We start from the raw sequence: 16,232 nt of genomic DNA on the forward strand, positions 1-16,232 counted from the left end.
ATAACTCCTAAAAAAAATTAGGCATTTTGACTATTTTACACTTAATTAAATGGTACTCCCTCTGGTTAAAAAAGAGTGTTTACTTAGTCATTTGCACATCCCTTAAGAAAATATTAATTCCTAGATAAAAATAGGCGATTTGACTAAAATGCCTCTACTTAAATAGGTATTGAGATTTGATCACTTAACACTTAATAAGGACAAATCTGAAAAAGTAAGGTTAATTCTTTATTGATTTGGTAAGTGCACACTCTTTTTGAACGAAACTATAAAGGCTAAGTGGACACTTGAAGTACCTATTTGATATAGTTTCTTGATTACATAAAATCACTTATCTAAATAGGGGAAATTTTGGAAGAAAATAATTAAGACCTTCTTAATTATGTAAAAGAACATTTATTTTGGACCAAAATAAAAGGGCCAAAAAGACACTTATTATAAGCCGGGTATATCTGAGCAAGAGTAAACATCAAAAGTATCCTTCGTGTCATTTCTCCAACTCAGTGCATCGATACCATTGTATCCCGAGACGGATGTAGCTTTTTGATATCTGGTTCATCTAAATTCAGCATTTTTATATGATAAGTATAAATTTATGTGTAAAAATCAACTAAAAAGTTACAATAAATACTAGATATAAACTCATAACTTTAAATATATAATGAGTTTAATTCTAAGAATCTTAAAAAATGAACCCATATAATTTAAATTCTAAATACGCCTCAAAATATACCAAACATCAAATGGAGAAGATAAATATAAGCATGAATATAAAAAAATTGGATGAAATCAAAAAATCCATGACCAGAAATCTGATTAGAAAACCGCCACGGTTTAGTGCTTCCATTACGTTTGAAGAATAAACCTCCATGAAATTAAATAGACAAGAGGAGGGACGCTGAGTGAAGAGAGGCTAAGGAGAAACAATAGCACCAATAATCTTTCATGAAAAAAAAAAAAAACTTGTGCCAAGGAGTAAGGATGAAAGGGGTAAGTAGGGGCATTTTAGTCAAATCGCCTATTTTTATCTTAGGCAAACGTTTGCCTTAAGGCCTAACTTTTGCCTGAATAGGCCTAATTTTGCTACGAAACTCTGCCTTGTGATTTTTTTTTACTGAGTCGGGATTCGAACACAGAACCTTGCGGTATTAGGTGAAGGGCAAAAATTAAAGACCAATAATTTGAGGGAAAAAAATTAAAGACAACCCCCGAATAACGACAATCGTGCAAATTGCCCAAAGGACATTGCGTGGCCATCAAAAATTTTAATGGCCCAAGTTTCACCTTAGTGCCGCGAAATGGACTTTCCTCCCAAACAATTGACACGAAAAAGCCCAGCGACCCAATCACTACAAGAGATCAAACATTTTTGTGGCGATCCAAGTTGTTGGAAAAGATCACAAAGTCGCCACTAAAGATTGCTGCATGTACTGCTGTTGCTAAAGGTTTTTTGTGATGACTCCAGGGGGTTGCCGCAAGAATTACACATTACTAAACTTGCTACAAAAAGGAAAAAAAGATGCGACGAAAAAAATTCACAAACGAGAGAAATAAAGAAGAAAGAAGAGGAAGTGATGAAGGAAATCGAGCCTTCAAAAAGTATCCCAAAACATGTATAATATGTGCATAATAATTGTATAATATGTGTATAATTAGTAAGTATACGTTGATTATACATTTACTATACACAAATTATACAACAATGATTTATATTCTAAACACAAACTGTAGGGATACATATTCCATACAACAATGATACAGTTTCTATACGTATGATACATTTTCTATACATATATAGTTGTGATACATATTCTATACAACAATGATACAATTTTTATACGTATGCTGGAATTAGTTGAAAAAAGATTATGAAATGGAATTATTTCAAAAAGGCTAAAAAATATCTTTTATGCTTCTTGGCTATCAGCTTGTCAATAGTTTGAGCCGGATGACTACTTGTTTCCTTTTCCCCTTTTAGTTTAGTTTACAATACACTACATATAGTTCAAGTCTCAATTCCAATTAGTTTGTCAAAATCGGTGCATCCTGAAAATAGCCTCAATCACATATAATTCCAGTAGCATAAGTAGTAGTAATTGGAAATGATAAATATATATTTTTGGGGTGTAAATTTCTATCTCTTTATGTTGTATACTACTAAGATGTTAGAGAACTAAGAAATGTTGAAATATAAATAGACAGAGCAATACCTATACAATACTGAAGCGTAAGAAGCTGGAGGAAGAGCATGATTGACAAGACTCTTTGAACTCCATGCATCAGTGTTAGAGATTACATAGTTTTGTGAGATCCAAACTGGATGGCCAGTGATATTTGCTGTCAGAAAATTGATCCAAAGAAACATATATCTTGGATTGAAGAAGTCAGGTGTATTGTATGGTATAACATGTACTTCTTCCGATTTTATTTTACTTGTCACGGTTATTAAAAATAATGAAGTAATTGAATGGTTTGCCCTTAAAATAGACTGGTCTTTAATTTTTGCCCTTCAAATGGGCTGGTCTTTAATTTTTAGCCTTCAAAATCGAACTTATATCTAGAGGGACATAAGTTCTTTAAGGGCGTGGGCATAGCTTATGAATATTATGATGCATAACTTATGTCCCTCTAGGCATAAGTGCGAGTTTGAAGGGAAAAAATTAAAGACCATCACAAAATAGGGACAAAAGTGCAAATGACCCAAAAATAGTTGGTCTGTTATGAATTCATTGAATTTGTGGATGTCCAACAACTCATTCATGAACCATTTTCATTATACATGAATATATTTATTGTGCCCCATTAACAGTGGCGGATCTAGGATTTTAAGGTCATGGGTGCTCATTTCCATTAACATAAAGTTGCTATCAATCACATAGTCGAAGTGCACAACTATTCGAACACGACAGTGAAAAAAATTAATGAAAAAACTACGATTAATAGTATCATTACCGGAAAAATACTTCTAATCACAATGAAAACTACTGTCTACAATATCATGATTAAAAAAAAAAAAAGACTTCTAACCACAAGTCACAATTATGCTCGCCGACTTTTTATATGTTGAAAATGATGAATGATAGCATCATGCTAACAGTTGCGAGTATCTTAGGTTCTTCATAACAAACTAAACAAAGAAATAACAACAATAATCCAATGAATTTGTTTTACAAAACATAAGCAATAGGCATTGTGAAAACCCATTAACCCAACAATAAGAATTGCAAAAACCCAAAATTCTAATCACGTGTTATACTTATACCCAAAATCTCTAGCTTATAATCAAAATGCTAAATCTTATTACCTCATTTCTTGTATTTTAATTTTGAGGTTTTTGGAGAGGACAATAAAACTTGCTAGTTGTTGTGTAGCTTCGTTCCTTTTTTATTTTATTTTATTTTATTTTCTTTCTACGACCAAGAAAGGGAAGCCAATAAGGGGTTTCTTTGTTCTTTGTCTTTATGCTTTCTAGAAAGCCTACTAATTTTTTATAAATTACTAATTAGTGAAATGAAATATTGGAAGGTAGAAAAAACAATAAAGAAAAGGTAAGCATTTTGTATACTCCATAAAAGAAGAGCCTACGTTTTTTTATTTAAAAAAAAAAAAACTATGTTAGTTTCAATAAAATAAAATAGGAAAATTTTGTTTGTCATTTTGAAAAAAGAAGTGCAGCAGCGGTTCGAACTCTCGCCATAAGGCTTAGGCGCGCTGAAATTCATTCACAAAACCCAAGCACCCATCACACTTTTTGGTTAATGGGTGCTAACAAATTCTATATAACAATTTTCCTATATTTTCTAACTACATACACAGAGTTTTCGTCGGGATTAATGGGCGCTCGAGCACTCGGCATGCTATATGTGGGTCCGCCCCTACCATTAAAATGTTGTAACCTTAAGTTTCAATGGAATTATGTCATATATATATATACGATAGTTTCTAGTTTTACAAGTGTACATCAATAAGAAATAGAGATCACTTGACACACTTAAATAAGAAAAAAAATCATCTCCCTCCTCTCTACATCTCTTGTCTAATATATCTTATTTTATATTATTTCATTTGCTCTCAATTTGCAACGCATTATCAGCACGAGTTGGTCAAATAGGAATCATTTTACTTACCCCACGAGGTTCTAATCTTCATTCTTAAATTATATTCTGATCTCTTCTATCCGTGTATGTTTGCTAGCTTCAACTAGTCTTTACGTTGATATCCATCATGCACGCATTTTTTGTATCATAATACGAATTTGCTAAAGAACTGTTAGGATACTAGTAGAATATCAAATTTTGCTTATGTAATGTTACAAGTAGAATTAATTATCACATGAATTCAAAATTTCACACAAATTTCATGTGATAGTTAATTCTACTTGCAACATCACATAAGCAAAATTTCATACTCTGTGAATATCCTAACCGTTTAGCAAATTCATCTTATGATACAAAAAATGAGTGCATGATGAATATCAACTTAAAGACAGTTAAAGTCAATATACCCAGATAGAAAAGACCAGAATATAATTTAATAACGAAGATTAGAACCTTGTGGAGTAAGCAAAATGACTCCTATTTAAGCAACGCGTGCTGATAGCATATTGTAAAGTGAGAGCAAATGAAATAATTAAAAACAAGATATATTTAGACAAGAGATGTAGAGAGGAGGGAGACAACTTTTCTTCTTATTTCAAGTGGGTCAAGTATCTCTATTTCTTATTGATCATGTGCACTTGTAAAAATAGAAACTATCATATGTATACGATACAATCCTATTGAAAGTTAATCTCTCCGGATCAAAAAAAGAGTCCACTTAGCCATTTGCACACCCCTTAAGAAAATATCAATTCCTAGACAAAAACAGGTAATTTGACTAAATTACCCCTAATTAAATAGGCATTGGGATTTGATCATATAACACTTAATAGAGGAAAATATGGAAAAAACAAGGTTAATTAATTCTTGATTTGCTAAGTGAACTCTTTTTTTTTATTCGGAGGGAGTACAAGATATTAATGGGGCACAATAAATATATTCATGTACTCCCTCCGTTCACTTTTACTTGTCCATTATTCCTAAAATAGATTTTCATTTTTACTTGTCATTTTTCACATATCAAAATAAGACAAATTCTTTTTTCCTGTTTTACCCTTAACATTAATTATTCGTTCCAATTCTTTTCCAAAACCAATACTATTATATAGCAATTAATATGAGCATCATGGTAAAATACACACTTTATTTATTATTTCTTAAACAGTGTGAAAAGTTAAAAGTGGACAAGTAAAAGTGAACGGAGACAGTATAATGAAATGGTTCATGGATGAGTTGTTGGACATCTACAAATTCAATGAATTCATAAAAGACCAATTATTTTTAATAACCGTGACAAGTAAAATAAAATCGGAAGAAGTACATGATATACAATTCAATAGACCTGAGTTCTTCAATCCAAGATATATGCTCCTTTTGATAAGATCAATTTTCTGAGAGGAAACATCACTGGCCATCCAGTTTTGATCTCACAAAACTATGTACGACCCCTAGGTGATGTACTTGACCAAGACAAAATTCTCAAATTCTGTGAATATCCACACCTGAAAAATATGTTAGGAATAGTTTTCTAAAAACTAAACGATATAAAATACTAAGACAATTGAATTTCAGAAGTAAAAATAAGGAAAATAGTGCCTTGGATTGCTGAAATATCATGGAGCTGTTAAAAATTGAATGCTGATTAATATGCGTTACGTTAACGGACCCTTTAAGCTGCAATCTCGGGGCATTTTCAGGAACTCGTGTATTTCCAATATACTGCTAATTCATAAATTAAGTCAACCTATTTTTAGTCAAAATATTACTACTACGGTTATTATGATACTCTTTCCGTGCCAAATTATTTGTGGTTATTTTTAAAAATGGTTGCCTCAAATTACTTTCTCTCTTCATTTTTACTGGTTCACTATACTAAAAATACATTTTCAATTTTAGCATATTAAGTGTTTTTTTTTTTTTAATCTTTCCATTAGCATTAATTACCTATTCTAGAAATCATTTCTCATTTAATATGGATTTATGGTAAAATATTCATATCAATTATATTTCTTAAAAAACTGTGCAAAGTCCAAGCTGGACAAGTAAAAGTGAAAAAGGGAGTATTTGTCATTTTAGAAGTTCAAAACAATTTTGTTCATTGTAACTTTAGTAATAATTGTTTTTGAAGACTACAAATACCTCAATTGATGAAGATGACACATAAATGAAGTAAATATTCAGTGAAAAGAAATTGCATCTTAAGATATAAATAGAGATAAAATAGTCAAATACACCTCCTAATTAGTGTTTCTTAAGGCGTGTAAAAGAGAATCGCAAGAGATAATTTGAGATGAAGGGAGTAAAAGTATAAGCCTTTAAGATTCATCAATTTTCGAGATACATATACAACTTGTAATTCTTGGTTCTTGCTATATCATCATGGATTTCACAACTTGAGGGCTATTTTGCCTCGTGAATTGTCCAATTATTAACGTTGCATTTCGAGTAAGCCAAACGTACGTGACTAATGTGTGTACTTTACTAATGAGGTTTTAAAAAAACCTTGAAATTATTTGATTGATACTACAACTCAAATATTTTTATTTCAGAATATTATAGATCTCTAGAAAATCATGATTAAAAGTTTAGACGACTGTTAAATTATCGAAAAATATGTATAATGAACAAAAATTTAAGACGGGGAAAAGTGGTTTTTCAATTTTTAGTTAAGAAAATAGAATATATATATATATATATATATATATATATATATATATAAAATAATAATAATAATAATAATAATAATAATAATAATTTGGGAGATAGACAGAAAATTAATTATAACTACATGATAAGAAGAAATATAGGAGTGAGGAAGTACCGAGTAGGATTGTTAAAAATTTATTTGAAAACAATATAAATTTCCTGCTTTGTCCTTTGAACTTTTCTTATTGAAAAATTTACTACCCCCTTTATATTGGTATCAGAGCGAAAAGATTTTGGGACCTATACCTGTTTAAAGACAAGATTATATGAGACAACATAGTTTTACTCAATATATAAGTTATAATTATCGTATGATATATTTCACCCAAAGAAGACTTGCAAATCTTAGACAAACTGAAGAAAGTGTTTAACTGAATACAGTAGATACATAGACATAGTCCATCGCCGAGACTTACATAATAATATAACAATACTAAGTTTAAGAAATAATCTTAATTGGGAATTATTTTTCATCAACGACGAGATCGTTAGAGCTGAAGATCGTATTAGACGTCTAGAACAAAACGTAAACTTTATACCTTTCGGTTAATAAATGCAAGATAATTATTTAAAAGTCAAGCAAGAGTTAAATAACCTATACCCAGAATATATTAAATTAAGTAGTACCAAAGAAAACCAGTTAAGACTACAAGAATTAATAGATATAATATCAGGATTAGAATATAAGTTACTAGGCTATATAAAATCTAGAAAGACCTCAAAGAATCAAAAGCGATTTAGACCATATTAATTGTATGAGAACGCTACCCTTTGTTAGACAAATAGCTATTAATCATTGGTATTTATATAGAGATAGAAAGAAAAGACGAGAATATAGACAAGTAGAAAAAGCCTTAAGTGCGTATTTAGAGATAATAAATTCAGAAACATTATCGTCACTAATAAACAATAGACTCTTACAAAGTCAGATTAACGAAGAGACAATCTCTGCTATAACGTGGGAATTACACGGTATAAGAGAAGATATAGCAAGACTTACAACTATTATAGAGCACCATAAAGAAGCGTGTAAAATAAAAATTCCGATAGGGTAATAAATAAACCTAGAAAAATAGATACATTAAAAAACCTAGAATACTTAGACTTAAGAATATACCCAGAAAAGAAGTATAGAGCATGAAAAGGCCATTATAAAGTGCAATTTCAGTAACGGAGAACATATACTACATAGTGAAGACAAACAGTGGAATACATTAGTAGATTTACTCATAAATTTTAGTGAAAAAATACAAGAAAATAATAAAGATATCACTAGAATATTAGAGGTGGTAGAAGCATCTCAAACTAAGCAAAAGAAAACATTCAAAAAATTAGAACAAAATCTAGATTACTTAAAAACACAAGAATTAGAATTAGAAAAGAAAGTTCAGACTCTAGTTAATAAATTTAATCTAGAAAAATTACCTACAAAGACAGAAATAGAAAAGTTAGTTAAAGTTGTTACAGAAAAACCAAAAGAAATAGAACTAAAAACAACCCACATAGTCTGTAAAATAACGCAACAAGTAGAAGTTTTAACCAGTGACATTAGAGAATTAAAAAAGATAGTAGTAGAACTAAAAGAAATCACTCTTTCATGAGTAGACCAACATTAGCTCAAGAAGAAGCCTCAAAATTAATAGAAAAGTCTATACCTTTACCAGCAGACTATAAAGATTATATACCTAACGCTAAATCGGACCAAATAATACTACAACAAAATATTAATATAATTTCATTAATATTAGAAATAATAAAGAAAATAGAAATAATAGTACCAAGGTTAGAATTATTAGGTGAACGCGTTCGGTGGTTAAGTGAACAACAAAAGGAGAAAAATAATGAGACCCCTAAAAATAAAGAAATTGAAGAATTAATAGAACAATTGAAGAAGGTTGAGATAACACCTCAGAAAGAAAAAGTTAAAGTAATCAGAAAACCACAAAAATGGACCTTCTTTCAACTAGACCAAGAAACGAAGGAGGATCAGAAAGGCAAGAAAGACCAAGAGTAAGTTTTTCAGAAAATAGAATAGGTAATAATTTCTTATTAAGAATTTTAAGTAGAAGAACACCAAAAGAAAACAATCAACAGCTAAGTGAGGTAATAGACGTAGATAGAGATATAAAAATTTTCCAATAAAACCAATTAAAACTATTAAATCCAAAAACCTTATATAATATAGGACAGTTCTCAAGTACGGCACAATTATATAGACATTATAGAGAAGATCAATTATCAGCCATAGGAACTAAAGTTACTACAATAAGTTTAATAGACCCAGCGGCTGTAAGACAAATAAAAAATACTGGAAGAAGTTTAATGCATATGGGATTAATAGTAGTAGGATTAAAAGGATTAACTAGAAAGAACTTAGGAACTAAAGTTCTAATAGTGATTTACGACGATAGATGGTCAGACATGAAAAAATCAATAATAGGACTAACGGAGGTAGACATGACAAATAATGGAGGAATCTTTTATATTAGCCCAGATTTTATAATGAATTTAGCAGAATTTAGAAAGCACATAAAAATAGGAATACAGACCAAGGGTTATGAAGAGATGTATAACAGTAATAATTTATTAATATGCGTAGGATTTCTAGGAAAAATGACTAATAATAGTAATACAAAGTTTAAAATTAAGGTAGAAGATGTAGTAGAAGTAATGGGAAATAGAGGAATAAGACTAATAAAACCCATAAAGATAAATCCTGAAGAATATGCAGGGATGGAATGGAATTTAGAAGATTTTAATAGAAAAAAGATTCTACAGCGAGAATCTCACCTAATGTACACTAATTCTAAGGGAGAAATATCTATACGTTTTACTAATTATAATTATACGCCACAAAAAGACATAGACGAAGAAAGTACTCTAGATGAAAATGAAACTACTGAGTCTACCCTTATGAACATAGAATTAATACAAAAAGATTTTGAAGTAGACATAGCTATAGAAGAAGCAAAAAGATTTCAAAAAGAAAACAAAAATATGCTTTTTAGATGTAAAGGGTGTAAGTTAGGAGAACTAACAATAGAAGAAACCATAAATCATTTTAAATTATGTGAAGCTCGAATTGATAATTGGGGATATAGAGTAGAACATATATACCAAAAGAAATCAGACGAATTCGATAAAATATTAGAAGATATGCAATATAATGATGACGAAATAGAGATAGACTCAATAATAAGCCAAAAAGAATTAATGGAATCTAGTGCATCTAGTTCTAGTCCATTTAAAAGAACAACAGGAGAACAATACACAGTGGACACAAGCACAGGAAATGTACCTAGAAGAAGAGTTTTTAGAACAGCGGGAGAACCTATAAACAATGTTAAACCATCAGGAAAAAGAATGCCTATAGAAGAACCTATTATTCTTCAAGAAGGAGGTAATAAAGGTAAAATATTAAATATAGCAGCACATGATCCACAAAGATGGAATTCAGTAATAGATCTTTGGAAAGGAATAGTAGTAGCAGACTATATAAAAACATATAGTGATACAGACGCAGAAACAATGTATAAATATTTAGAAACTTTTTTAGGAGAATCAGCCAAAGCTCTATGGGAAGCTTATAAGGAAAATTTTCCAATGGAATTTCAACACTTAGTATCTATGGGAGCAAATCCATATAACTTTACTAATAAAATACATACTTTAATTACAGGGGAAGACCCAAATAGTGGATTATTGGTACTACAGAGAAATGCGGTAATAAAATTAGAACAGCTAAGCATAAGTAGTTGGTTTCATATTAAGAATTTTTTAAACGATTATTTTTACTACTGTACTATTAGTGGAAATGCGTTTGATCAAGAATTAGGTAAAAAATTATTTAATAAACTACCAGGAGCCTTAGGAAGAGAAATAGAAGATAGATGGAATAAGAGAGACGGAGTAGTGCAAAATCCTAATCTAAAATGGTCTATAGGACATAGAATACAACATATAATGGATATACTACAAGAGAAATGCACCCATATACAAATACAGAAACAGCTAAAACAAAATGAAATGAACTTTTGTAAAAGCGTAGTTTACACTACACAAAGCTATGATAATGACAATTACAAAAAGAAAAAGCATAAAAAATACAGAACACATTATAATAGAAATTATCCTCAATATAATAGAAAGAAATATTATCTTAGAAAATTAGCAGCCAGAAAACCTTATTTAGACAGAAATAGGCATGTAAGAAAATATCGAACAGAAAGGAATTATAAAAATAAACTAGAATGCTTTACTTGTGGAAGTGTAGAACACTTAGCAAATACATGTCCAAAAAGAATAAATAATAAGACAAGAAATTCTCAGTTAATTGAAGATTTTCAAGAAACGTTAATAAATGTAGACGAATATATGTCAGACACAGAGAGTATATATTCTATAGTAAGTGTAGACACTGAAGAAAAAATCAAAACAGACTCGTCAGACTCAGAAGCAGAAGAATTAATCAATGAAATTGGATTAGAAAATCTAGACTTAGAAGCAATAGATAATTTAGCAAATATAGCGGAAGTCTGTAACCATGAGTTCGAACGAAATAAGGGATTGGATAGTAATGCATGTTTCTTTTGTAAATGGTATCCTAGTAGAGACAAAAGAGCTAAATGTAAAAATTGCTATATAGAAGGATGTACAATGTGTATAGAAAAAGAATTTAAGACAAAAATAAATAGAGAGGAAACTCATAAGAAAATTGAAGACCCTACTCTTAATCTAAGAATAATAACATTAGAAACAAGAATAAATGAATTAGAAACTAGATTATGTAACCTAGAAAAAAGAAAATAAAAAGAAGTAGATAGTGAAGACGAAGAAATAAGATTATCAAATATACAACCAATAATGAAACCATTAAGAATAATACCTGAAGATTCTCAAGCAGAATTAATGAGTATAGAAGATCATGAAGCATTAGTATGTAATGAAGATAAAAAATTAGGAACAATAAAAATACTTGCCAGGATTAAAATAGATGATTATGAGATAGAAACATTAGCATTAGTAGATTCAGGGTGCACAAAGTGCATAATAAATAAAAGAATAGTTCCACCTAATTTAATAAAAATTCTAGAAAAACCAGTTGCAGTCATGCAAATGGATGGAACACATAACATATATAGACATTATGTTCATAAGGCCTATATTAGCTTTATAAATACATGTTCAGAATTTTACAAACCAAGCTATAAAATGGATAAGATATGGGTAAGAGACCATAATATAAATGTAGATTTTGTCATAGGATTAGACTTTATGTTACATAATAATGGCAACTGTATGATTACAAGAGATGAAGTAATTTTCTTAAAAAATATTACTCATACACCGGTACAAGTTCTTAAGACTGAAACTCGAATCCGTCATAAGAAGATCCCTACACCAGATCAACGCAACCTGCAAAAGAAAGAAAATAGTTGTTGTAAAGAGTGTCAAGAAAATAATACATGTTGTAAAGATAAGCCAGAAATAAAAAATTTAACTCTAGAAGAAGAAGAAATTCTAGGAGCAGAGGATTCGTTAGAAAAAGATTATACTTTAATAGACATAGAGACAGAGTTATATAATTTTAAAACAGGAATAGAAAGAATAGGAATAATAAAAAATCAAAAAGACCTAGATAATATAATAAAAATACTAGATGAAATAGAAATTATAGGAGAAAAACCATTAAAACATTGGAAAAATAATAAGATTGTATGTAAATTAGATATAATAAATCCAGACTATATAATTAAAACAGCTTCGATTGAAGCAACAAATCAAGATGTAGAAGATTTTAAAGTACAAATAAAAGAACTATTGGACTTAGGAGTAATACGGAGATCTACTTCTAAACATAGATCTGTAACATTTATGGTAAGAAATCATAGCGAAATAGTAAGAGGAAAAGCGAGAATGGTAATAAACTATAAAAAACTTAATGATAATACTAGAACAGATGAATATAAGTTACCAGACAAAACAGAATTAATAAATAGAATCCAAGGAAAGAAAATATTTAGCAAATTGATTGTAAATCAAGATATTGGCAGGTACGAATGCATGAAGAAAGTATAGAGTGGACTACATTCACCTGTCCTGAAGGACATTTCGAATGGTTAGTAATGCCATTTGGATTAAAAACAGCTCCGCCAATTTTCCAAAGAAAAATGGATAGTATATTTGGAGAATACAAAAGGTTTGTATTAGTATATGTAGATGATATACTAGTGTTTAGTAGAGATATTAAAGAACATTTAGGACACCTACAAACAATATTTAGACTATTTGTAGAAAATGGAATAATAATTAGTAAGAAAAAAATGGAATTATGTAAAAATTATATAAATTTTGTAGGAGTAGTACTAGGAGAAGGTAAGATAAAGTTACAACCTCATATAGCTAAAAAAAGCTTTAGAAATGCCAGATAAGTTAGACAATGTTAAGGAATTACAATTTCTTTTTAGGAATAGTCAATTATGCTAGAAATTTCATAAAGGATTTAGGAAAAATAGCAGGACCATTGTATTCAAAGACTGGATCTAATGGTCAAAAACACTTTAATACTGAGGACATTAAATTAGTACAGAAAATAAAAGAAAAAATAAATAACATTCCCGATTTAAATATGCCTCTAGAAACAGACTATTTAATTATAGAAACAGACGGCAGTTTTGAAGGATGGGGAGCAGTACTAAAAGCAAAACCTAATAAATATAGTAATAAAAATGAAGATAAGATATGTGCTTATCAAAGTGGTAAGTATAAAGAAAAAAGAAACATGAGTAGTATAGATGCAGAAATTTTGGCTGTAATATATGGATTAAATAGTTTTAGATTATATATCCTAAATAAACCAGAAATACTAGTTAGAACAGACTGCTAAGCTATAGTTAAATTTTATCAAAAGATAAATGATAAAAATAGTAGCAGAAGACGATGGCTAAATGTTTTAGATACCGTTTCAATTTATAATTTAAAATTTGAACATATAAAAGGAAAATATAATAATTTAGCAGACCAATTAAGTAGATTAAAGATTGCTGCTAACTAATTTTTTATTTGAACAGCATGAGACCTTTTAGTTCTCAGACAACAGACAAGGGGAAAGACATAGCCTCAACCCAAGACACGTACAGACAGACAGTATTAGGTAACATTCATTTTAGACCTACATCTTTATTAGAGAGAAATACTATGGAAAGAATACAATTCGGAGCCAATAACTTAGTATCTTTCTAGCCATCAAATTGGACTTTTAAAGTATACCAGAACACGTAATAGACAGACAACAAAGATGCTTAGTGGATAATTTATGGATTTCGCATAATGGAAAAGACGCTAAACGTTTTGTAGCTACTATAAATTCTCTCTGTCAGTATTTTACAGACCGAAATTTAGACAAAAAATTTAAATTTTATGTTGTAGTTCACGGTAAAACTAATGGTATTTTTCAAACTTGGATAGAAGTTGTAGACTCTATTAAAGGCATAAGAAAACCTCTTTTTAAAGGATTTAATGATTTCACTGAAGCACTAGACTATGCTAGAGGAGTACTGGGTCCAAACTACTATATTTCTCCAGCTCGCAGACAAAACCCAGACAAAATCCCTCAGTACAATGTACAAAAAGACACAGACAAGATAATTTTTTGTGATCACTGCTCTACTATGACTGACGTGGTCAAACGATTAAACTAGCAGAAAGAGACATTGGTTCAAGAAAAAATGAAACTCTTGGATCAAGTGAAGACATTAGAACAAAGACTACAAGCTGTTAAGTTCGAATTGATGCAATCTCAGAGTTCTCCATCTCAGAAAAATGGATGAGACGGGTGTGCATTCCCCAATGAATGCAGTCAGACCCACTGTATCGGGTAAGGATACAGCTAGTTCGGTTCAAACGGTAGCCGGTAAAGACTTATCAAATCCGTTGATGGTTGTCACTTTGTCAAAAAGTGAAAATGAGGGATGTTCAAGACGGAGATTACCAAAGACACTTACGCAAGGAGCAACTTCTACAAAGAAAAGCACACTTGCAAAAGAGAAAAAGAATGAAAAAATAGAAAGTATAGTAAAAGAGACACCAGAAATTTTTTTTCCAGACAAAGGAACAAGATGAACATATAGTTAAAAATCCTAGCCCGGAATTATCTCCAAGTCAAGGGATGTCACCAGTCCATAGTTCAGATTTCGAAGGATATGATATTAATTTCCAAGACAGTGCATTTTAAGACTCTCAAGATCCAAATGATGTAGACTCAGGCATGAGTTTTGATTCTATTGCACTACATAATTTAGACACATAAAAAAAATTATATATATATATATATATATATATATATATATATATATATATATATATATATATATATATATATGTGTGTGTGTGTGTGTGTGTGTGTGTGTGTGTGTGTGTGTGTGTATGTGTGTGTGTGTGTGTATGTGTATAATCAGACAGACGTAGTGGAGGAAATAGTTATGATGAGACAAAAGGCTAAAAGATTCGTTGAAAAAAGCAACGGCTAGCAGACATTTGCAGAAAAAGAAGGCTTTATTAAAAGCAACTTTAATAAAACAGCCACAATATATGGACAGATCAGCTAAAAGACGAGTAAATAAAGTTTCTTTTGAAAAAGTTCTCATGACGATGGGGCCCAAAGAGCACCCGGCTGAACTCAAGAGATTCTTTAGCATTTGAAATCCGAAGTTGAAGTCCGCCAGACACCTATAAATAGCAGCATTTGTGAAGAAGCAAAGGCATTACCAACAAGAGCATCAGCCACCTCTCTCTAGAAAATTTCCATATTCCCCTTCTCTTTCATGAAATGCTCCAATCCCTTGCCCAGTCAAAAACCTGTGTAATATAAACCCTATTGTAAATCATTATTAAGCTTTTAATAACTATCCCTAGTGTGAAGTAGTTTTTTGGGGTTCCCCGAAAGGGAAACCTCTCTCCTTCTTCAAACCATGTAAGTTTATTTACTATGTTTTCTGTACTAATCTCCCTATTATGTAAATTATTTTGTGATTATTATGTTTAAGTAATTACTTCCTTATCATCATGAATTTGTTATTTTTAGTATATGGTTATTATCTTAACTTCTTAATAACCTCGATGGATTAACCTGTAAATTCCTAAGTTTTAAAGAGGCCGTTTTAATGTCTAAATAATAAAGGACGATGTTGGCCGTGGTTACCGGGGCGTGGTTAAAGAAGACTGTTATTAAGAACAAAGGTTAAGAGAAAGAGATGAACAGTATAACAAGATTCGTGATTGCACAAAGTTCATATTAAAAAAAAAGTTACTGTTCAAAGTACTGTTCACCTTTTACTGTTCATAGTACTGTTCACTTTTTACTGTTCATAAAATAATAATAGTAATAATAATAATAATTTGGGAGATAGACAGAAAATTAATTATAACTAC

This window comes from Lycium barbarum, chromosome 5, assembly GCF_019175385.1.
Source record: "Lycium barbarum isolate Lr01 chromosome 5, ASM1917538v2, whole genome shotgun sequence".
In the NCBI taxonomy this organism is placed as follows: Eukaryota; Viridiplantae; Streptophyta; class Magnoliopsida; order Solanales; family Solanaceae; genus Lycium; species Lycium barbarum.